General features: G+C 38.0%; 1 pseudogene; it reads right to left on the bottom strand.

The window, feature by feature from the left end:
• Positions 1-2,645: 2,645 nt before the first annotated feature.
• LOC118837998 lies at positions 2,646-3,001 on the bottom strand (annotated as a pseudogene).
• Positions 3,002-25,154: the final 22,153 nt, after the last annotated feature.

Genomic DNA, 25,154 nt, shown 5'->3' with positions numbered 1-25,154 from the left:
AAATTGAGACACTGCATCGGAAACTCTCTCTTCTCCCCAAATACTCTCAACTCAACTCCATTCCTCTTTCTCTTTCCCTCCATTCTCAGAGGAAAGGTAACCCACTTTGCAATGCTGACACCTCTAATTATATCCTTGATCTCATCCCTTCCTACCTTTTCTTGGAGTTTACCTCTAATCAATTCTTCTCTCTCTTTAATTTTTTCTCTCACCTTATAAACTAGCCCCTCCTCTCTTGTTCACAAACACATCCAGATCTTTTCTATTTTTTTACCACTTCATTTGATATTTTCACCCCCTTAAACTGTTGTTCAATATGTCTTCTGCCTTTTACATTCAAATTCATAAAAGAAGTCTACAAGTATACCTTAGAGATATTGAGGGTTCAGTTCCAGACCACTGTAATAAACCAAATATTGCAATAAAGTGAGTCACATGAATTTTTGGTTTCTTCGTGCATATAAAAGCTATTTTTACATTATAATGTAGTCTATTAAGTGTACAATAGCAGTACGTCTAAAAAACCCCAATGTACATACCTTAATTAAAAAAATTCTTCATTGCTAAAAAATGCTAACCATCATCTGAGCCTTCAGTGAGTGGTAATCTTTTTGCTGGTGGAGGGTCTTGTCTTGATGTGGATGGCTGCCGATTGATTGGGGTGGTGGTTGCCGAAGGTTGGGGTGACTGTGGCAATTTCTTAAAATAAGACAACATTGAAGTTTATCACATTGGCTGACTCTTCTTTTCACTTGAAACACTTAGAGGCCATGGTAGGGTTATTAACTGGCCTAATTTTAATACTGTTGTGTCTCAGGGAATAGGAAAGCCTGAGGATAGGGAGAGAGATGGGAACAGCAGGTTGGTGGTACAGAACACTCAACGTTTATTGATCAACTTTGCTATCTCTCATGGGCACTGTCTGTGGCACCCCAAAACAATTACAGTAGTGACATCAAAGATCACTGATCAGAGATCACCATAACATATAATAATAATGAAAAAGCTTGAAATATCTCAAGAGTTACAAAATGTAACAGAGACACAGTGTGAGCACATGCGGTTAGACTTGCTTGACTGAGGATTTCCACAAATCTTTAATTCGTAAAAAACATAAAGGTACACCCATAGATTCTTTGCCTCTACTTTCTCATTCCTTACTTCTGAACCTCCTGTAATCTGGCTTTTGACATCACTCAAATGAAACTACTCTCTCCAGGGTTGCCAATGATCTCTCTTTTTAAAGTGATTACTAATTAGTTTATCACAGAGATTAATCATTCTTGAACATACGAGCTCCAGAGGAACAATTGGGTTTTTAAATATACACAAATACTTTGTCAAATGAATTTACCCTTACATCCAGATAGACCTAAGCGGTTGAAAAAACAAAAGAATAATTAAGAGCTATTAGCTACTTATTAACTGAGAAACCATATACATACCAAAGAGTACTGGAGGGGAGGGCTGACAGAGAAGAGCTGGAAAAGAAGACAAAAATACTCACCATTTAATGTATTAATAGCCACAAGCTATTTAAATGTTGACCAGTTAAATTTAGATCTTAAAAAATATAAGTTGAAGGTATACTTTAATCTTGGGGGTCAAAACATTTACTTGAGACAGTAATAGCTAGCTAGTGTTTATGTAACTGCTTTAAGGTTTGCAAGAGGTTTGCATGCATTATACTATTCAATTTTCACAATTACCTTGTGAGGTAGGTGGTATTATTTCCATTTTACAGATAAAAAGACTAAGGCTGAAAGACATTAGCGGGTCACCCAAAGTCACATAACTAGTGTGTATCCAAGGTGGGATTTCAACTCAGTGAGTTCTTCAGATAAAATGATTATAGAAACAGCTTGACATTCTTCACATTCAGAAGTCTCCCCATGACTTGTCACAATGGAAATACAATCCACCCCTGTGGACCCTTCCTCTGATTGTCTGACTCTTCCTAGATCCCCCATTTTAAGAAAAGCCCCCAGGCCAGCCGTATCTTCATTCTTCTGCAGGTTCTGCTTTTCACTCTCTGGACTTTCTTTACTGTGTGTCATGAAGGTACCATTCCCCCTTCTCCCCGCTTTCACCTTCCTTTTATGAATTGTCTTCCCTCATGAGCATGTAAGCTTCTTGAGGTCAAAGTCTTTCTGGTTGCATTTGTATTCCCAAAGCTTAGCCAGTGCTTGGCACAGAGTGTTTAATAAACTTTTTGACTTGACTTACTTTGCTTTTCAAACTCTTATGAGTTTAAAAGGAATTTGCTTCAAAAAAAAAATTCTCCCATAGGTCATTCATTGCAATTACCCTCTCTCACTCCAAACCAGACAACATCAACTTCTGCTCTTGCATTGTTATCCAGTGAAGTCAATAAGGAAAGATTTTGGTCTCACTACTTTATTACTGGAGAACTGGCTTTTCTTATACATTCTTTGGTAGGAGTCAATGTTGGTGCAGGAAATAGAGAATTTCTATTTTGTTGTACCAAGTATGCCCAACATATAAGCCCTACTGTATCAGGTAAACATGTACCAGGAGAGAAGAGGCATGGACTCAAAGAAAGCAGTTAAATGGAAATCAGAAGGATTTTGTCTTTGAGAGTTCTCCTATCTTTATCTGTGGAGCTTATGCAAGAATTTCTTGAATTACATCACATCCTTCTGAATTCCTTCCTGAGCTATTCTGCTGTCCTTTTCTCTCTCATCTGTTTTGGCAGTCTCTGCATCTTAGGCACTAAAGGGTCATCTGAATCGGGATCACACAACAGAGTAACAGCTGGACAAGAGTACTTTGGAAATACTGCTGGCAACCACTGTGACCATAGATTATCAAGACAAATGTTGTCATTATCGTTAATGTTTGGATAGTAAATTTTTGTTGTAGATGCAGCCTTATATGGTTTGAAGGGATAATCTGTTGGGGAATAAATCATAAAGAAAAATACATTATCCTGATAGGGGCTATCATTTGACTCCATTATTGCAGATTGCCTATAGGACATGCCATGTTCAACAGAACCTGCTGTACACTGTGCTGGGGGCTCATGTGCCCCTCCAGCTTATATAAAAAAAGATGAGAAAAGGAAGTGGGATTGTTTATTATTTCAATTAGAAATGTTGAAGTGAGGTAGTTTGGAAAGTCGGTGATTAAATTTTCACATTTGAGGATGATGAGGAGAAATCTGGAAAGAGAAGGGCTCTACAACACAGTAGAGACTCCCTTCACGTGCAAATTATAACTTCAGTCATTTGAAGGTCTATCTTCCTTCTTCACAATACCTTTCCTTTCCCAAGATCAATACAATCTGCTTGTTGTATATTCTCTCTATCCTTGTTGTTATCATCTACAGAAATTCTGGTCATTCTCCCCTGGAGGGGCTAGCTCAGCTCCTGATGCCCACTGATGGCAGCCAAGATGGTAGAGGAAGATCCCATCCACACAACACTTCTGCTCGTGAGTGTAGATGTCACCACCATAGATAATCATGTAGCTGCTGAGGATGCTGGCCATGTAGAAGGCTTGCTCCCAGAGCCCCCCATTCATCTTCCTGGACATGCAGGTTTTGACAATGGTAGGCAAATGTGATAATTTAATCATGGACTGACCAAACTACCTCAGTTTGACACCTCTAACTAAATGATAAACCATTCTGATTCATTTCCCCACCTTTTCCACATCAAAATCAATAAACATTTATTATATTTATCATGGCCAAATCTCTAGCATTCAGCATGGTACCTAACACATGGGAGATGCTTAATGTTTATTAGATCTTATCTATTGCTTGTGTGTGGCATATTGGAGATTATAAGTATGACACATCACATCCTCAAGTTGCTCGTAGTTGAGTTTGTGCGTAAAGACTCATAAAGAAGAAACAACTGGAGAACAATGAAGCTTCGGTCCTATTTTCCACCTCACAAAACCTTCTTTATTATTGGCATACATATTGACCGTCTTGACTTCTTACAGTACCTACACAACATGTACTTTAGCATTTGGTTTTATTTGATCTTAATATCCTCTAATAGTTTTATGTGTGTGTATCAAAACAGAATGTGAAAGTTGGATTTAGAGCTTTCTAAATAGCTTGTAAATTCCCTGAGGGCAGGGGATCATGCTTTTTGAGTCAATGATATTTCTCTTTTGTCTCTCATAGTACCTGGCATATTAGGTACCTAGCACATTTGACTGAGTCCATTTTCACTTGTAATGCAACCCAACAGGACTAGACCATTGCCTTAAAGCACCTTTTCCTGGTACCAACATTCTCTATCCTCCTTTGCCTTTTGATTTTTGTCTTTTTCCTTCTCTCTTTCCTCCCTCTAGATTTCATCATTGGTTCTATTTGTCGCGCTTGCAAGAATGATGTATGGATCAGTTGTTTTGCTGGTGAGGTTGCCTTGGCAACAAGATACTTTACACAGATTTCAGACTGAATCTTATTAATAAAAAAGCTGTCCTGCATCCCGTTAAAAGGACTGGCATATGAAGGCAATGTGATTTTTGACGTGCATTTTCTCTGCTCTTTGACTAGGGTAATGATCAGGCTGCTAATGAGGTGAATAACATTGGACCAAAAGTCTTCACAGCAGTGGTGATGTAGGGAAGGAAAATGATGGAACAATATCCATACAGGCATAAAACAGTCCCTTGTAGTCAGTGAGGCCATAAATGAAAAATGTTCTTTGTTTTTTCACTAGATGTTCTGTGACTGTATTCCCCAACCAGTTAGCAAAATGCCTAGAAGTAGGCATGTTGGCTCAATGTTGAACACCTGGCATCCATTTAGACCCAGCTAGTATCCATTACCTAATCAGCCTTAGGGCACCGGGGAAGCTGTGCTTGGAAGGAGAAAAGACAGTGCCATGGAATGTTGCCAAAACAGAGCAGGTATGTGGATTTTGGGAGGGGAAGGAGCTCTGTGGTTTGGACATTTTCTTTTCTTCTGAATGACTGTAAGTAATGTCAAAAATAGGAACTTAACCCGAGACTGTATGATTTTGTTTTCCCCTCTTTTTTACACTTCCATTTAATTTCTTCATGTTTATGCTCCTCTAAGGGAATGAAGAGCAAAGAGTTCTGGATATGCTTAAATGATGTAGGACTGATATAGTTTTGGCCTTTTCAAAGGTATTTTTTCCCCCACTATGAAGGTCTATTAAATAAATGAGTCAGTGAATCAAGCAACTTCCCTGCTCTTGATGTATTTCCTTCCTTTCTGCAGTTAGCATGTTGTATGTTAAAGAAAAACACTCTCTGAAGTAGGGAGAGCAATTATTCAAGCATTTTTGAAGAGCCTAAGATGTACCAAGCACTAGAACAAAAAGATAAAAAGTGAGACCCTTCCTGCCCCCAAGGAGCTTGTGTTCTATCAGTGAGCAAGTTTACAAATTGTGGTATGTTTCATGCATTTGCTCTGAAGTATAACAATAAGAAAAGACTTTGAAGCTTGCAAAAAAGAGGATAGGAAAATGTTGACTGACCCAGGGTGAAATTTGAGTCCATTTTCAGCTACTGTTAGGTATGGTTTCAGTGAAAGTCAAGTCAAATCAACAAGTATTTATTAGCTGCCTAAGTGCCAGGCACTTTGAAATGAAAAAATTAGTTTACCTTTGTAGAATATTGAAAGCAGGGTCTGAGTGAATGAATTTTGGCATTTAGCAAATAGTTTTAGTATTTTATATGTACATATTTATTCCATGATAAGCACATCTTAAGAAGCTACTATGCACAGAGTGGAGAGCTAGATGGTGGAGAAGACACAAAATTTTGATGAGACATGGTCTCTACCCTAATAGAGCTCCCAGTCTAATAGAAAAATAAGGCACCAACACAGATTACACAGCATTACATGATAAGGGCATTATGGAGATTTAGAATAAAATATGGTGAGAGACCTAAGAAGAGAATGTTATTGAAAGAGTGAACTGAGGAAAGCTTTATGGGGGAGTTGGCATTTAAGGTGGGCTTAAAATAATGGGAAAGCATTGAACAACTGCAGAGCAGGAAGGAGGACATTCCAGTTCTGTGAAATAGTGTTAACAAAAGCACAAAGGTGGGAGAGTGGAGGGTGCCTTCCAGAGACTGATTGGACTAATTTGTTTTAAACATGAGTATGTGGAGGAGAGTAGTTTGAGATACGGTATGCAACCCAAGGTGGTATCAAATGGGTGGGCTTTGATTGCCAAGCCAAGAAGCTTGAAGTTTACTTGATAAGGCAATAGAAAACAATCAGCAGCTCAAAGTTATTTCCTATGCGGGTTTTTTTCTGATCCTCTGTCATTGCATTTCCCTCTTGGAGAACCAAGAAAGTCTCTGAAAATTTTTGAATGGAGTAGTGACTTGATTACATACATCTATGCATAAGGGAAATTAATCAAACAGCAATATGAAGACTAGATTGGAATGAATTCAGAATGGAGGCAGAAAGACGCAGTAGGAGAATTTTGTGGCAGTCTAGGGAGGTGTTAATGAGGGTTTGCATGAGAGTAATGACAAGGAGAATGGGAAGGTGATGATGATGTGAGGTAGATCGGAAGTGGAGTCAACAGCATTTTCCAACTGAGAAATTAGGGAAAGAGAGGAGTAAAAGACCATACTGAGATTATTTTCCCCGGGTGACTAGGTAAATTGTGAAGCTGCTTTAAAAAAAGTGAAACTAGAAGGATGAACAAATTCGGGGGGAAAGATGATAGATTTGGTTTTATACATGTCGTATTTGAAATGGCAGTGAGACATTCATTCTCTTGACTCACAGCTACTACTCTCATTTAGGTCCTTATTACCTCCCACTTGAAATATTGCAGTGGCAGCCTAATTGGTCTCTCTGCATCAAGGCCCCACTTCAATCCATTTTCCACAGAGCTGTCAAAGTGAATTTCCTTAAACCTAGATCTGACTTTGTCCCTACTCAACAAACTCTAGTGGCTCCCTATTTCTATGAGGATAAAATAAAACTCCTCTGTTTGGCTTTAAAAACACTTCACAATTAATCTCAATCTATCTTTTCAGCCTTCATATGTAATTAATCCTCTTCTTGAACTGGCAAAGTTCCCGGCCCAGGCAAACTGGCCTTTTCTATTTGTCACACAAAGTACTCCATCTCCTATCTCTGTGTTTTTGCACTGGCCACCCCCCATACCTGGAATGTGTTACCTCCTCATCTATGCTTCTGAGAGTCTTCTCACCTCCTTCAAGATTCAGCTTAAGTGTCACTTTCTAAGGGAAATCTTACCCTGACTGATAGTGTCCCCTATCTCTAAGTACCTTCTTTAACTATCTTGTACTCATTTGTTGTTTATTCCAAATATGTTTATATATGTATGTATTTTCTTCCTCTTACAGAATGTAAACTATCTTAGGGCAGGTATCTCTCCCCTCCTCTCCCCTCCCCTCCCCTCCCCTCCCCTTCCCTCTTCTTTCATCTTTATATCCCCCAGCACCACAAACTACCTGTCACATATTAGACCCTGAATACCTTCTTCTTGATTAATCCGTTCACGAGGTAGATTAGGGAGTTGCATTCATAGAAGTGGTAGTTGAAGCTAAATTATTTCTTTTAATAGGTATAAATGAAATCACCAAGAGAAAGAATATATAGGGAAAAGTAAAGAAGAAATAATGGATCATAGACTTAGACCTGGAAGACCTTAGCCATGGAGTTTAAGGCCAAGGAGAATTTTCTCTTTGTCTACAATGAGGGGACAAGAAGAAGTAAAAATCAAGGAATGAGAGGTAGGAGGAATAGTTACAGAAGTGAGAGGAAAATCAAGAGATTGTGTTATCACTGAAACTAAGGGAGTAAGGAGTAGCCAGTAAGGAGTGGAAAATAGTGTCAAATACTTCAGAATATTCATGGAAGATAAAGGCTGAAAAAAAGTCAATTTGATTTTGTTGGTAACCATTAAGAAAACAGTTAAAGGGAAGTCTAGGGGTGGGAGGGGGAAAGAAGACATGATATAGATGTGGGAAATACAGTGGAGAGTTGATAAGGATTGAGAAGGATGATTAAACGGATGATTAAACAGATGATTAAACAGTCAAGTATGAGCTGTCATGAATTTGTTTTTTATGAAATTTTTTCTACATTGTGATTTTTTTGGTGATGGCTGGCAGCCCCGGGGCAGGAGTTAAGACATTAGATGGCAAGTTTACTAAGGGAAGAAAAATTGAAAGGGGGGGTCACAAACAGAAGACGATCAGGGCGGCATGGGATTCTAAGGTAAAAGACAGTATAGCATTAAATTGTTAGAACATGTCATCAAGATTAGTTATGGAATCAAGTAAAGCCATGTGGTGGAAATAGACTGAAACAATAGAGTTGGGTCAAGAGACTAAAGGTTTCACTTGAGTAAAAGAGTAAGAAGGGTAGAAGGATAGAAAGGATTTTTGCTATTTGTGAGTAGACTAGATTACCTTTGAGATCCAACCTTGAAATTGTGTGTTTCTACAAGGTTGTGATAGAGAATTTCTATGTTACAGATCTTCATGGTAAGTTTCATTCAATGAAATGGTGATATCTCAGTTGTGATGATGTCAATGATTATTTGAAGTGCAGTGGAGAACAGATCACTGGAGTTGAAGAGCTGAAATATTTGTGTGTTCAGGCTGTTAAAGGAAAATCCTTAAGTTTGTTTGTAGGAGATCATGATTGATAGTTCTCTATCCTACTAGCCTTTCCTTGTCTGCGGTCTTTGTTGTCTCATCTTTTCCCCCCACCTCCAACTGTGGTCATTTCCCGAGTCTCAGTCTTTAGTTCCTTAGCCCATTTCTATCTATTTAGAGTGCTTAACTAATCTGCTAACTTCAACCATCATCTTATGGATCAATCAATAAACTCACATTTGTTAAGCACTTGCTATGGGCCAGACAACTGTCTTAGGTTCTGGAGATGCAAAAACAAAAATAAAATAGTTCCTTCCCTTAAGGACCTCATATTTTCTAAAGAGAGAAAACATCTCTGTTTCTCTGTCTCTTGCTCCCTTCCTCTTTGTCTCTCTGCCTCTTTCTCTCTCTCCCTCCACACACTCATGCACAGACACAGACACACACTGAGGAACATTGCATATAACAAGATTTTTAAAATCAATCGATTATTTTGACGATTTTTTTCTTCTCTTTTTCTTTTTAAAAAATTCTTTGATACAGGGGTTGTCTCTCTTGGTCTGGGGAGGGTAAAGTCTATAGAAGAAAATCTAGTTGACGAACTAACAAAAGCTATCAGTAAAGTCTCTTAAAATAAATATACATAAAATGCTCACAAAAATAATAAGAGCTAACATTTATATATCATGTAAAAGTTCTAAAATGCTTTATCCATATTATATGATTTGATTCCCACAATAAGCCTGGAAGGTAGAAGCTATTATTCACATTTTACAAAGCATGAAACTGAGGAAGACAGAGTTTAAGTGCATTACTCAGGGTCACATAGCTAGTAAATGTCTGAAGCTATATTTGAACTCAGGTCTTCCTGACATCAGGTTCATCGCTGTATTTACTGTGCCTCCTAGCTGCCTAAATACAAAGTCATCTTAGGAAATAGGGGCATCAAGAAAGAGTTCATTTAGGACTTAACATTTGAGCCTATGGCTCTTAAGTTTTCTGTCTTTAATCCTCTCTTTTTATCTCATGTGCAATTCCATATTTGCAGCTGCTGACTGAGTATGTCCACTAAGATGTCTAAATGTCATCTCCAATTCAGTGTGTCCCAAACAAATTGATCACATTAATCTCTGCTGTCCATTCCCTCAAATTCTACTTCCAAGTGACTGAATATTTCTGGAGAAAATCATTAAATCATGCTGACTGAGAGAGACCACTATAAACTTATGCTGTTGCATACTGATTGAGTCCCTCACGCTACATGCTTATTCTTTTACTGAATCTCTATCCACATTCCCTGTACTTTTTCAAATCTTCTCTCCTCAAAGATTCCTCTACTGCTTTCCTCCATTTCAAACAGAAGACCTTACTAAATTTTTTCTCTCTGACATAGATGCCTTCAAGCCTACCTCTAAACATCTCTTGTTACTCACCTTATCTACAGTCTTAGAGGAGGAGATGGCTGTCCTACCTACTAAGGACATCTCTTCTGCCTGTGCCCTTCTCATTCCCTTCTGTATTCCCTGGAACCTGAGCTTTATCTAATTATCTAATCCCATTCTTGAAGCTTCAATCTCTCTTTTACTAATGCCTTTTGCACTACCTACAACTATACTCAGATCTCCCCAGTCTAAAATAAAAGCTTTTTCTTGACCTGACTTAATCTATTTTTCTATTCCTTTCCTCCCCTTTACTTCTAAACTTGTACTTAGCATTTACCCTCTTTTCCATCCATGCCAATTCTCAGTCCCTTGCTATCTGGAATAAATCTTAACCACTTAATTGAAATGACTTTTCCCAAGATCACTAATGCCTTTTTAATCACCCAATCCAAAGACCCCCTTTTAATCCTCATCATGCATGACTGCTCTGTAGCATTTAATAGTGTTGAACATCCTTGTCTTCTTGATCACCTCACCTTTGGCTTCCATGGCACTGAGTTCTCCTGGGTCTCTTTGATCACTTCTCTGTCTTCTTTATCTTAGACTCTGCTCTTGTCTTCATTTCACCAACTTGAGTCACTAGCCAAATCCTGTTGACTCTCCCTCCAAAATAGTTTTCATACCTATCCTCTCCTCTTCACTTCAGATACTATCACCATCCGCATTTAAGCTGTTCATCTCTTCTTTCCTGACCTATTGTAACAGGTTACGTGCCCCACTTCTGCTTTTTCAAAATCATCTTTTTGCACAGATACATATGTAATCTTTGTCATACACTTCTTTGATCATGCTGGTTCATTGAGCAGTGATCTTCCTTCAGCTTGATGGCCAAGGGACAGCAGAGTAAATTACATCTAGCATTGTCGGCACTATGGCTAAGGAATGAGTGGTATTGTCCCCAAATGGGCTGTTTGGTGATTTCATTATGGGTATTTGGGGGTGACATAGAGGGAGGATATTTAAGCTGCAGGATGAGTGCTGACTTGTGCTCATAGTTATTAGGTTGGCTACCATCATTGAGGTTTTGGATAAGGTAGCTCAGATCTAGGTAAGCTGCCAGGAAAAGGAAGAGATTTGTTACCTTGTTTGAAACTTGTGGGAGGCTTGTCAGTTTTGTGTATGCTTTTGTGTGTACCTCCTCTTATATTAACACATGGCAAGGCAGTCAAGGAACTATATATTGTGTCTGCATTTCCCTCTTAGGCAACTGTGTGTCAGAGCTAAGATTGTCACCTCCTAACTGATTGGGGGTGGTGAGGTTAGTGTTATGGTCCCTCATCCAAGATGATAATGCCTTCCTGAGATTGCTTACAGTGAATCTCTGACCTAGCCACTTTGGAGACTCTACACTGTCAGCTTTTGGACACGTTTGAGAACTCCAGACATAATGATACAACTGGAACCAAGGATATTATTTATTATTATGTCACCCTTCAAGGCAGAGATTGTTTATAGGCTCAGGGATTAGCAGCATGAGTTGGTAGAAACTGGGAAGGTAGTGTCATAGCAAGTTTGAGCGCGTTATGTCACTGTGGATGTACCATATCCCCCTCTGCAATCAGTACTACATCACTGCCCATCATCAAGAGGGAAAATATTGGCTTTTCTTGGTCAGTGTAATGCATTGATTAGGATGTAATCAAAATAGTAGCTCATATTTGTGTGGCTTTTTGAGGTTTTAGCATCCTATCTGATCTTTACAAGAACCCTGGGAGTTAGGTCCTGCAGATATTATTATACAGGTGAAGAAGCTGAGACTCAGGAAGGTTAAATCATTTGCCTATGATTACACATGATTGATTTTTAACAAGAACAATGGCATCTTTCAGACCCTACCATGAAGTAGACCTTAGTTGACATGAATATTCAATATCTTTCTTAGTACCATTAATTCTATTCTGGTCTCCTACCAGCCCCAGGGTGATGTCATCGTTACAAAAACTCTGTGTTCTTCTTTGATTCTGGTCTGCTTAAACAGAAATTTTAAAAGTTGGGAGAACCAGCTGAAGCGAAGAGAAAAGAAATGGGAGTCTGACTTTTTCATGCCATCTCAGCCCTTCACTACAGACTGGTAGTCATTCACTAAATAATTATTTCCCAATAATTTCATTCTGTGGTACATATATAAGTTTGGTAGGACATAACCAAGACAAGAATACTCTCCCACATCATAGGGGGGGCATCTATCAATTTGTATCTCCCCATCCCCCATCACATCAAATTTGCATGTATCTGTATAATCTAGTATGTTTTTATAAACATAGTATCTATAGTCTCTTTCTCCCTTCCCTCTCTACCTGTAATTTTTTTCCTTAACTAGGGCATCTCTCTGCCCCCAATAAAAAACAACAGGCAAAGAAATTAGGATGTCATGACAAATCAGTTATGTGTTCTTGGAACATCAGAGGATGTTCATGTACTGGTTGGGAAATAGCATCAGCATAGTGGCTGAGGTTCTGTCAGTTTCACAAAATCACAGAATCTCAAAGTTGTAAGGGAACCAATTGTGTGGAAAAGCCACCTAGTCCAAATTGTACCCGGACAAGAATCCCTTCTATAACAAAACCAATGCGTGGCCATGATGCATTTGCTTGAGGACCTTCATCAAAGGGGAACCCACTACCTTCCAAAGTACTTTTGCATGGCTTTGAGGCACAGTAGATAGAATGCTGGGCCTGGAGTCAGGAAGACTCCTCTTCCTGAATTCAAATCTGGCCTCAGACACTTACTAGGTGTATGACTCTGGGCAAGTCACTTAACCCTGTTTGCTTCAGTTTCCCCATCTATAAAATGAGCTAGAGAAGGAAATGGCAAACCACTGCAGTGTCTTTGCCAAGAAAATCCCAAATGGGGTCATGAAGAGTTGGACATGACTGAAACGACTGAACAACAACAACAAAAAACCTTAGGAAGTTTTTCTTTGCATTAGTCTTAGATCTATCTCTGCAATTTCTGGGAAGAACAATGATGGTGTTATCAGAATACCTGGGTTCAGATCCTGCCTCTGTCACTTTCTACATCTTTGACATCATGTCACTTAACATCATCAACCCTCAGTTTCCTCTTCTGCAAAATGAGGTGACTGGACTCTATGGCCTTTAAGGTACCTTTCAGCTTGTGATTTAGGATCTTGGTATTCCTTGCCTCGGCTGGCTATACAGTAAGTCTCTACTTGTTATGTCTCGTTGGTAGAGTTTAGTCCTCTGTCACATTCAGCGGGCACATAAATGTGGAATTAGGTATTTAGGAATATTCTACCAGTAGTGGTAGATGTCTATGGTATCTAAAGTGTTCTGTTAGGTACATCGATTCAAGAGGATGACTGTTTTGTAGAAAGGACATTAGATTAAGAATCAGTTAAGTCACCTAACCTCTCTGGGCCTCAGTATTTTATCTGTCAAAATAATGAGTTGGATTAGATGTCCCCGAGATCCCTTCCCTTAGAGGTAACTGGTGTCACAGTAGATGAAGAGCTGGGCCTAGATTCAGGAAGAGCTGAGTTTACATCTAGCATCAGAATTTACTAGTTGTGTGACCTTGGTAAAGTCCCTTAATCTCTCTTTGCCACAGTTTCTGCAACTATAAAATGGGGATAATAATAGTACCTATCTTTCAGGGTTATTGTAAGGATCAAGGAAATAATAAAAAAAACACTTAGCACTGTGCCTGGCATATAGTAAGCACTATATAAATACCTATTGTCTGTCTGTCTGTCTGTCTCTTTTTCTCTCCCAACTCAAAAGCTATATGATTTTATGCTTCCAAATGTGAAACAGAAAATCCTTCTTTATGGAAATTTCCAGTGACTTAGGTAACAAACAGTGGCTGAATTCTTGAATTCTTCGGTTTGTTCTGTTAGACCGATCACCATGTGAATTCAAAGAAAGCAGAAAAAAAAGCCCTTCAGAGACTGAATGATAAATCTGATGAGGACTGAGCAGATTCTTATGGTAACTGCTTATTTGAATATCAGTGCACACAAGTTTGTATCTTTAAGTTTTTGAATGCCAACTTGAAAAAGTCATTAAGAGTCAGGGCCTGTCTGTCTTAGAGTACTCTTTGCTTCTCGAAATGCCAAGACCAAGAAATGACTAGACCATCTGTTTCCTGACTCTAACAGCAGTGACAACAAGTTCTCTACTGGAAAGGATGACCATATGGCCAGAGTCCCCACTTGGTCTCAGATGATGTATTCATTTCTAAAATGCATCTCTCTCCCTCTCTCTCCCTCCCCCTCCCTCCTTCCTTCCCTCCGTCCCTCTCTCTCTGTCTCTCCCCCTCCTCCTTCTTTCTCCTCTCCCTTCCCCATCTCTGTCTTTTTGCCTCTGTCTTTCTCTGTCTCTTCTCTCTGTCTCTGTCTCTCACTCTCTCATTAATTTGCACCCATTGGACTTTTGTGTTAGAAAGTCAGGATCCCTCCCTTTTCTTACTGTATGCCATGTGCCATGCTGATGGTGAAGCACTAAGTTCTCTTTCCCAGGCAGAGGGACTGTTATCTGGGGAGATGAGAAATGGACTACATCGCAGAAGAAATGTTTTTCGTGGGAACTAAGCGTTGAATGAACTAGATTGAAAGCAGGAATAGAGCCAAAAATCTTGTTTTCTGTTTGACCCCTTGTTTTGTTTTTCTGAGCTGCATTTATATTTGCTAAGGCTACAATAAACAGCCCTTTTCACTGAGCAAATACTTGAAATAGTTTCATTCCTAATACAAATCTGCCTCCCCATTAGATTTTTCAGCAGAGGATCAACTGTTATTAATCCTGGTGCTCTGCAGTTTTCTAGCAAATTGATTTAGTCAGAGTTATAGAGGAGTGCTTACTCCTCTCATGATATGGTTTGCTTGCTATGTGTATCATTGGTTCCCCTAACAAGGGTGGATGGCATATTTTCATTTTTTGTAGAGCTCACCATTTCCTATAGAATGTACAATTTTATTAGGTGCCCTGCAATTTAGATGAGGAGGTAGAAATATCAGCTGAAATCATTTAATACTTTAAAGTGTGGTGGTGGTGGTTTTATTCACAGCATGCAGGAGAATGAACTAAGTACTAAGAATGAACTAAGTCACAGTCAGGATCTCCTCCCAATGTTTCTAATCTAGGTAGGTATAAGTTAAACGAGGTTTTTTGAATTTCTTAATTTTCCGAAATAAAATGTACAGTTTGGTGAAGAATGACAAATGAATGTTATATTGTTTGGCAGATGCCTTGATGTGAACATTTTCCAAATACTTTCACAGAAATTTTTTTGGGAGGATTTGTTTTGTCTTAAAATAAATGTTATTGATATCTTGTGTTTTTATATCACCTACATTTCCCAAAGTTCCTCCCCCAAAGAGCCATCCTATAACACAGAATAAAGAAAAAGATTTAGAAAAATTAGCCAAGTTATTGAAAAAGTCTGCCATTATATGCAGTGTTCCATACCTATAGCACTGCACCCCCCCACAAAGAGTTAGGGTAAGGTGCCATCTTAGTTCTCTTCTTTGGGGCCAAATTTTGCCATTATAATTTTATAGCATTATTTTTTATTATTTTATTATCATTCTTTTCATTTGCCTCGTCAGTCACTGTGCATATTAATTTCCAGGTTATTTTTACTTCACTTTGCCTCAGTTCATATAAATAAGTCTTCCCATGTTTTTATATATAATTTGTTTCTTAGAGCACAATACTATTCCATTCCATCCATTTATCACAACCTGCTTCGCCATTCTCCAATTGATGAGCACCTACGTTGCTTCCAGTTCTTTGCTGTCACAAGTGTAGCCATACATATCTTGGTGCATATGGGGCCTTTCTTTTTGTCATTGTCTAGCAAGGGAATCGCTAGGTCAAAGAGTATGGACACTTTAACCACTTTCTTTGCCTAATTCCAAATTGCTTTTCAGAGTGGTTGGACCACTTAAGAGTATGAAGGCGTTTTGGGAGTCATCCACCCATAGGCTCATACGCAGATTTTGAGCAGAAAGGGACCATCTGATCCACTCCCCTCATTTTACAGTTGAAGAACCTGAAGTTTAGCTAGGTTTGGTGGCCGTGGCCACCCAGGTAGTAAGTGACAGAAGATGGATTTGACTCCAGAGACAGTGCTTTCCTTACTGTACTGTGCTGCCAGCTCCTCTTAATAAACTTCCAGTGACAAGGGACTAATGAGCTCAAACAACTCAGTCCCTTACATTTTTAGGCAGCTTTATGTAAAAGGAAGTCCTTTTTTTTTGAGTCAACATCTTTCTATTCATTCTACTTTTCCCAGTCGAATTCTGCTCAAAAGCAAGATGGAGTCAAAGCAGAAACCTCTGTGGAAACTAGATGTTCACAAAAGAAAATGTATTGACATAGAGGTAGAGATTCCATTTGATGCTCAAATGTTCATTGGACTTAATGTTATTCAAGTGCACTTAAAAAGCCTTCAACATTGTCTGCTGTAGCTGCCATCCTTCAACATCCCTCACCTCCTTTCCCCCTCTTTTCTTTAGCCTGATTCTCTAAGTGAATCAGTTATGTTCTTCCTTCTTGAAGTCAATGGAGCAAAATGTGTTCATTTGGTTGCTTCAAACATTTTTGGAGTGTACATTTCTCAAATATAAACTGACTGAGGTTTTGAGTAAAAGGAGTTGCTATATTTAAAATGCTTTATCTATGTCTCATTCAAGGGCATGCTCCTTACCAGAGAGGCAGGAAGAGCAACTGGATTTTAATCATGCTTGGCTTCACAATGTGCTCATTAGAGGCCCTCTTAAAACAGACAGTCTGCCTTATGTGGAAGACTGCACTGTGGCAAATAAAGCAGGTCAGAGGGGAGAATATTTTCAAGTCATTCTCATGTTGCTTATGCCTGCAAAGGACAACTATATAGAGATCTTGTCACAATATAGTGAACTTTGTAAGGATAAAACTTTTCATGGGAGAATATCTGAAAGTAGCTTCTCCTACCCTAGGGTCTAGGGCAGAGGTGGAAAATCTCTGACCTGTCATTGCTTCATTTTTGAAGGTCCAAGGCAAACATAATATACATTGTCTGGGGAGGCCTTTACTGGGTTGACTAAAATTACAACTTAACTAAGGTTATCTATTCATTTCAACTCAAAGGACCTTTATTAAAGGACTTCTTAGTATAAAGCACTGTTGTGTTATACAAAGATTAAAAATTGCCTAGTGCTAGTCCTCAGGCAGCTTCCAATCTAGGAGGTTAAACTAATTGTACACAAAGAAAGGTGATACAACATAGGATTATGATAATGCATAATAAAATTTTAAAGTACAATCAGTGAATGGGGGAAATAGGCCCAAAGTTCCAAGAATAGAGCTCTCTTAGGGGAAAGGGACTCAGGGCAGAATGTCAGAAAATTCTAGGAAAAACTTCTGAGGTTTTCTATTTCTAGCTAGAAAAACTAGATTTTTTTTATCCGAGTGAAGAAAACAAAAGATTGAATTTCTAGTCTTAGATTTCCATCCAACTTTATTCATATTTACATTTATACTACTTTATTTTTTAACTATCATAGCTTTACCAAGTGTTCTCCAGTTACTTTATTTTTTCAAAACTATTTTCTTAAATTGAAATCAAACTTACACTTTTAAAATATTTGTCATTTCACTCAGCTTATGAAGTGTTCTCTACTCATGTGAAATTTTGAGGTGATATTTTATTTCATACCCACCTGATCTGATTATTACTTTATGTACCTCTGGTGCTGCTAAGTGCTAGAGCATACAAGCGTTGATGGGCATCAATTTCAGGACATGGTGGGCTGGAGCAGTTCTGTTGGTAGGTAGGGGATGAGTGATAGTAGTATCTTAGGATCATAAACTTAGTCTGGAAGGGACAAGAGGTCATTTAGTTCAACCCCCCTTATTACCTTAGTAATTGGCGCATATTAAGCCCTTAAATGCTTGTTGAATTGAATTAACCTGAAGAAATTAATGCCCAAGGAGATCACCTAATTAGGATGCCTCCTAGTAAGGAAAGGTGTGTTAAAGATGGGAGATTTTGACCTTTTTCTTTACCTTTCTTTGCCTTCTCTCTTCCCATAAACGCTTCTACTTCCCTTTATTTCCTTCAACCCATTTTTTTTCTTTCTCCTTCCCGCCCCCTTCTCTTTTCCTTCCATACCTAGTTATGACAGGTAATAGGTTACTCCATGATTTCCTTGGTAGAGATACTCTTATCAATGTCACTCCCATGGTATAAAACACCCATACCTCCTTAATCTTATAAATTTTGTCTACATGTCTTTTTGTTATATCCTCCACTGAGAAATTCCCTGATGTGATAGAGACCTTCTCTATAGCAACGGTTAGCATTTTCTGGATATGAGCTTATTATGGGTTTTCTGTCTAGTATCTTTTACTCTTACTACATGATAGATACACCTCCTTTTTCAGTCATACGTGTCCCTGCAGATGTATTTCATGCCACTTCTTGATCAGGAGTAATCCATAATAATATGTTTCTGCCTACTCTCTTCTACTATGTATCTTTCTATGTATCCACTATGTATCATTAACCTTTAAATCACTTGAAATTAAGATTTTTCTGGGACTTTGGTATCTGATGATTTACAGAGAGAATGTTGGCACTAAAGAGATCAACTCTAATGGCAGCAAGCACCTAAAGATGACTAAAAATGCTGCAGAATTCCTCAAGTATGACCCAGACCGATCTCTTCCTTTTTTATAATTTAGAGTAGTGATAGGTAAGGACATTTTAGTAACTTTTTAAAAAAGGCATAATTCCAAGTTGTTTTTCAGAATGGCTGGATCAATTCACAGCTTCACCAGCAATGCATTAATTTGCCTATGTGATTACTTATTTGAGCTTTCTTTCGTATAATTGTTGACAACTCACTTCTCCTTTAGAAAATAACCTGTTTATATCCTTGGATTCCTTACATATTGGGAAATTCCTTTTCTTGTTATATATTTGTATAAATTTATTTATCTTGCATATTAGGGATTAGACCTTTTTCAGAGATATTTGCTGTAAATACATATATATGTATATATACATACATGTATGTATACACACACACACACACACACACACACACATATATATATATATATATATATATATATATATATATGTATATATGTTTTTTCCAATTAGCAATTTCTCTTCTTATTCTATGGTATTGACTTTGGTCATATTCAAATGGATCTGTGATCTCATTAATTTGGAACTTCCCTTAAAGAATGAACATTAAGGATTGCGATGATTCAGTTGAATATCATATCTCTTTCTCATTCTTTTTGGGTTTTGACTAATTCTGATCTTTGTCCTTTTTTCTAGAGTGTTCTAGTTATACAAAGACAGCTGATTCAGGGATAACATATTAACAGCATGATTTTTTGTCAGTTAAATATAATATAATACATTTTTAGTTATCTTACTTGGTTTTTGCCATGCTTTGTGCTAATCAGTTAATTTCTAAAAAAAAGCGTACATGATACAGAGGTGTAAGACTTCTCTATAATCTATAATTCATTGACTTCTCTCATTCCTTTTTTCGTTTCTTGAACCATGCTGTCCTATGTATTCCTTGCCATCCTTACCTTTTCCTACATTTGCATTGTATATGTTGTTTAAATTTGTATGTTTTTATTAGTTCTTCATAGAATCCCCCTACCTTTTCCTCCTCAGCAACTGATGTTTGTTCAAAAGCTTCCATTATTTTTATGGTTGTCTTTTTGTGAATACTTATCAGAATGAGATGACCAAATATCAGCAAATACAAAATGATATTTCATGTTGCTTTTGAATATACGATAAAAACAACTCCTTTCTTTGACTCCCTATGATGTATCTGTGACCTATCCTTCCATACAACTTTTTTTCTCCTTTCTCGTTTCTTATATAGTGAGAATTTCAAGACTGATATGATTCACTTCTCCCATTAGTATATCTGCTCCACTGAACTTTGGATAAGAGGTTCACATTTAGAGTACCAATAGGCTAATTAAAGTTTATAGGTGGTCTAAAAACTATACGACTGTTAGCACACTTTGCTCTTTCCTTCCCTTCTATCCATGCAGAAGAAAGCGTATTTTGTTCATGCAAAAGCTTTCAAAATTTTATGTAATTGAAATAGCTTATGTTGTACCTTACGGTAATTTTTATCTTTTGTTTAAGAATTGTCCTCCACCCATAGTTATGCAAGGTACTTTTCCCATTTTTTTTTTTAGGAGAAGCAAAGCGAATTTATTTTACAAACCTTGCAAGATTTGGGATCACCTCCATAATGGAGGAGGTAAAGTAAAAAAGGAAATGCAGAGACAGATATACTCTTAGTACAAAGATTCCTGTCCACCTCTATCCTTTCTCACCATTGGCTGGGAGGCAGGCTTACAATCTAGGTGTGAAAAGCTAGACAGAGAACTAGGGGACCAAGGTTGATCCCTTCTGTTCAGGTTTTCCCTATCCGGAACTCAACTGCCGGGGCTGGTGTCTGAAAGTCTAGGAGAAGAAATGAGGAGAGGGGTGGGTAATTCCTCCAGCCTCATTCAATGCAGGTCACAGTGACCCTTTCCTTATTTGGTCACCAGGCCCCTACCACTTCAGGCCCTGACTTTCTAGAAGTTTAGCTTAGTCACTACAAGGTCAAATTCCAAGCCTCTCCTACTCCCTTAGACATTCCTTATTTCAGAAATATGAGAAGAGTGTAACCCCTGTATTTTTACCCTGTGAAGTCTTCAAAATTATCCTTCCCATTCAGTGCCCCCTCTGATTTCTTATGATTTTGAAGACTTTACACATCATTGTTGATATAAATTGCCCATCAACTCACCTTCTTCACTCATCACACTTTTATACCACTTTTTTTTCATCATGCTTTCATCCCTATTACCCTTTTCTAAGGTTTCCATTCCTCAAAATCTCCAACGCATTGACTAATCAAAGGGGGCAGTCCCCTCTGTAAATACAGATACAGAGACCTAAAGGAAAACGATGATGCAATTGTCCCTTTAAGATTCAAAAAAAGCCTTTTCCTATATAGCTGTCCAGCAGGGAACATCGTTAGCGAAGTCCTCTCGTCCTTGGAATCTGTTTCAGCCATCTTCAGCACAGCATCCCAGCATCTTCCTCTTGTCTTCTTATAGGAACCAGCTTTCTGTCCATCCTCCTACACTTTTCCCATTTTTCTATAATTTTTTGGAGATGTGACCCATTTAGGTCCCACATCTATTGAATGTTTATTGTATATGGTATGAGCTGTTATACCTTATGTCTATCAAACTTCCATTTAGCTTTCCCAAGAGTTCTTGTTGAATAGGGGGTTCTAGTTGCAACTGAGATTATTGAACCCTAGGCTACTCTGTTTAATTGTTTCTGGGTCTTGTTTAGAGAGATCTTTTTTCCCCTGACATCAACACACACACACACACACGCACACACACACACACTCACAAAACACAAAACATAAACTAGGGCACAAAGGATTGTTATAGATTTCAAACATAAATATTTTTAAAGGAATTATTGAATTATGCAAGAAGCTCCAGCTGAGATGAGACATCAAAGGAACATACATTGGTTAAGATCAGTAAGAATGTCTTAAACCATATGTCTTAGAGCAAATTCTCTTGGGATTAAAAAAAGAAGATTTGAAATTACTTCTAAGAGTAAGTGCAACATTCCCATGGATATCTACCACTCAAGAGACTAACATTTTATATTACATGTTTATTTTTAGAAGGCGAAACTTCTGGTGGTGATTGTTATTTGTCTCTGAAACATTCAGTAATCACTGGAAATCTCTACTATCCTACAGTTACAAAAATTACATTTTGATTTGTAACTTTGTAACTTTCCAAAGTACCTCATGCCACATGTATCTGACTTTTGGACTTGGAATCACAGAATTGTAGATCTGGAATGGATCTTAAAAGTCATCAAACCCCATATGCTTACTTAAAGATGAGGAAACCATCCAAAAAACCATGAAATGACTTGTTACAAGGTGACTTTGGGAGATCTAAAATCTAATCCCAGGTCTTCTAACTCTCATTCCATTCTCTTTTCCTCCACGGAAAGCCCAAACTCAGGAAAAGTCAGCTTGCTGTTGCTTCTAAGTTCAGATGTATTTAATTATATGTAACATACACATATCTGAAAAGATCTCTGTAATCAAAGTATTTAAATTCATTAGAGCTGATTATTAAAATAACAATAAACTCCCCCCTCCCATCACAGCAACATTTATTGTAGAATCATGGGATATAGAGCTCAAAGGGACCTTAGAGATCCTATGGTCAAACTTTCTTAGGAAAACGAGAAGTTGAGAGAGAGAGAGAGAGAGATTAGGCATGGGAGATAAAGTTACCTAATTTGGGGGCATAAGTCAGGGGTGCAGCCTGGAGAGGAATAAAGAACTGACTGGCCTGGGTGACTTCTCCAAAATGTAGGCTCTAGGAGGAACCAGGCAAACCCCCTTCTCAGAGGAGGAAGCTGTAGGGAAGAGAGTATTTTCAAGGTGAAAAGTCTAAGGGTGAACTGAACTTCCACGTTTTCTGTGGCATAGTAGAGAATATCTGGAGAATGAGGAGTACAAGCTGGAGAGGAGGGTGAGTGTGTGTATCCATATTCATAGGAAGTACTACTTTCTTGGCAAATATTTCATATCCTACAATCTCATAAAGTGCTCTGGGAGGACTAATCAAATTGAACATGAGTTATTCTGATCAACATCCATATTACATATAGATGAGGAAACAGACCTGGATAAATAAAGTGACTTAACTGAGGACACAGTGAATGAGAACTCCAATGTTCAGTGCTAAGTTTTCTGAATCCAAATCCAGTAGTCTTTCCTCTTCTTGTAAGGAGGGTAATTCTTTCATACATTTAATAATGGACCAAAATATAACTATTTTACAAATTATATTTTCCTACATTGGATTTGCAAAAAACAAGTTATACTTGTAGGACACAGCTTAACCACATTGTTTTAGATTGCCTTGCTACAAATCTTTATAATATTTCTGAAGTCTGAAACACTTGTAGTTGCCTCACTTCTGCTTTGTAGTTCAGGAGTACCGTGATGTCACCCGTTTCCCCATATGTTTGCCTAATATAACTGTTTGGTAACAAACATTTCATAAATGCTTGTAGGTGGCCTACAGTCCAGGGAAGAGCTTGGATTTGGTCTGGGGCTAGCTAGGTTAGGTAACTAAGCTGTCTTGGGTACAATATTCAGGGAGAGTGCCACAAGAGTTACTTTTCAATACTGCTTGCTTCATCTAGGATCTCTCAATTTTTTTAGAGCATACTAATTCAACTGACCTGTACAGTATATGGTCTTTGAGATGTTGGGGCCAAAAAGAAAGTTCATCACTCTGAGGCCAACTGTTTTGAGCCTTTTCAGACTTAGCTAACTTGGTCCTCAGATGACAGGCAGCCAATTATAGGCCTGGACTCAAAACCTTCCAGCTTGTCTAGAACATGCTGGAGCTTGCTGTCCACAGGTGTAGCCTTACTATTTGAGATCATTTCCAGGCTGTGTCAAGGCTTGGGATTAGAACTTAAAAAAGATAAATGCCCATGTTTTTAATGCCAGTAGATTTCATTTTCTGTATTACATAGGCTTTTTTTGGTCGTTGTTTTGTTTATTAGTTTTGGATGATGTCACAATGTTCCAGTGAAGGCTTGAAAGCTCTGGTGGAGAGTAACATTTAGAGGCTTGATTTTCAAATGCTTGCAGGGCTGGGTGGGTGAGAATAGTTTTTGTGGTTCTATTGCTCTGCATCAATTCATATGAGTCTTCCCAAGATTCTTTGGATTCCTCAGATTTAGCACTTTTATAGTTCAGTAATATTTTATTATGGGAGGAAGAGAATAGAACACTTGCTATGTGCTAGGTCCTATGCTAAGAGCTTTACAAAGACCATCTCTTTTGATTCTCACAACAACCCTGGGAGATAGGTGCTATTATATCTCCATGTTATGATTGATGCATCTGAAGCAATCACAGGTTAAGTGATTTGCCCAGGATCACTCAGCTACTAAGTTTCTGGGGCAGAATTTGAACTCAAATCTTTCTGACTCCAGGCCCAGTGCTCTATTCACTCTATTCACCTAACTTCCTCTTATACAATTACATCCATGTACCACAATTTGTTTACCTATTTCCCAATTGATATGCATTTACCTTGTTTCCAGTTCTTCCCTACTACTAAAATAAAAATATTGCTTTAAATGTTTTGGTTTATGTAGTACCTCTCTATCTTTGTTTCTTGACTTTCTTGAGGTATGTGCCTGGAAGTGGGATCTCTGAGTCAGAGGGCATGGACATTTTAGTCACTTTCTGAGCACCATTCTCAAATGCTTTTTCTAAGGGTTGGACCAGTTCACAGCCCACTCTAGCAATTTTTCAAACCTTTTCTAGGTTGCACAAAGGTCCTGTCCTATGATGTCTTTGTTATTCATATTTTACTTTTTGATTAGGCTGCCCAAGAAATCTGATATGATGTCTGTGGCATTTTGAGCAAAGAAATTTGAAGACAGCCCTCCCCAACTCTCATTTGTTTTATCTTTCAATGATACATTATTACCATACCCTTTTTATTTTTTAATATTGATATGCTACCCTTCACATACTGCCTGGGTGGCAAAAGTCAAAGGCAGCTCCTACAGCTGGATTGAATAATATTTTAATAAAATAGTAAATAAAAACATTTTGAATCTTTAATTACTTGTAAGGATTGTTCTTCAGACTTTATAATCAGTCCTTCATACTTTTCTCTATTTGCCAAATGCTTTCTATTTGTGTAAAGAATCTTCATGGGGGCCATGGATACAAACATTAGAAGGAAGCAGCTCAGTTATTTTCAGTAATCATAGAATCTGAAAAGAAATAAAATTCAATATACTTTGTTTTAAAATTTTTATAGATTTGTTTTGTTTTTATATTAACCTTCATTTCTGAATAGATTTTCGCCTTTCCTTAATGAGAGATCCAGTCTTTGTAACAAAGATAAGAAAAAGAAAGAGAAAAAACATCAGCAAAATCAACTGATACATCTGACAGTTTATAGAATATGCTACACCCGTAGTCATGCACCTTGTGATAGGAACAGTGTCCTAACCCCTCCCCACATGCAA

The sequence above is a fragment of the Trichosurus vulpecula genome, chromosome 1 (assembly GCF_011100635.1).
Source record: "Trichosurus vulpecula isolate mTriVul1 chromosome 1, mTriVul1.pri, whole genome shotgun sequence".
Taxonomy (NCBI): Eukaryota; Metazoa; Chordata; class Mammalia; order Diprotodontia; family Phalangeridae; genus Trichosurus; species Trichosurus vulpecula.
Note: the sequence above shows the minus strand (reverse complement) of the source record. Positions and strands in the feature narration are given on the sequence as shown.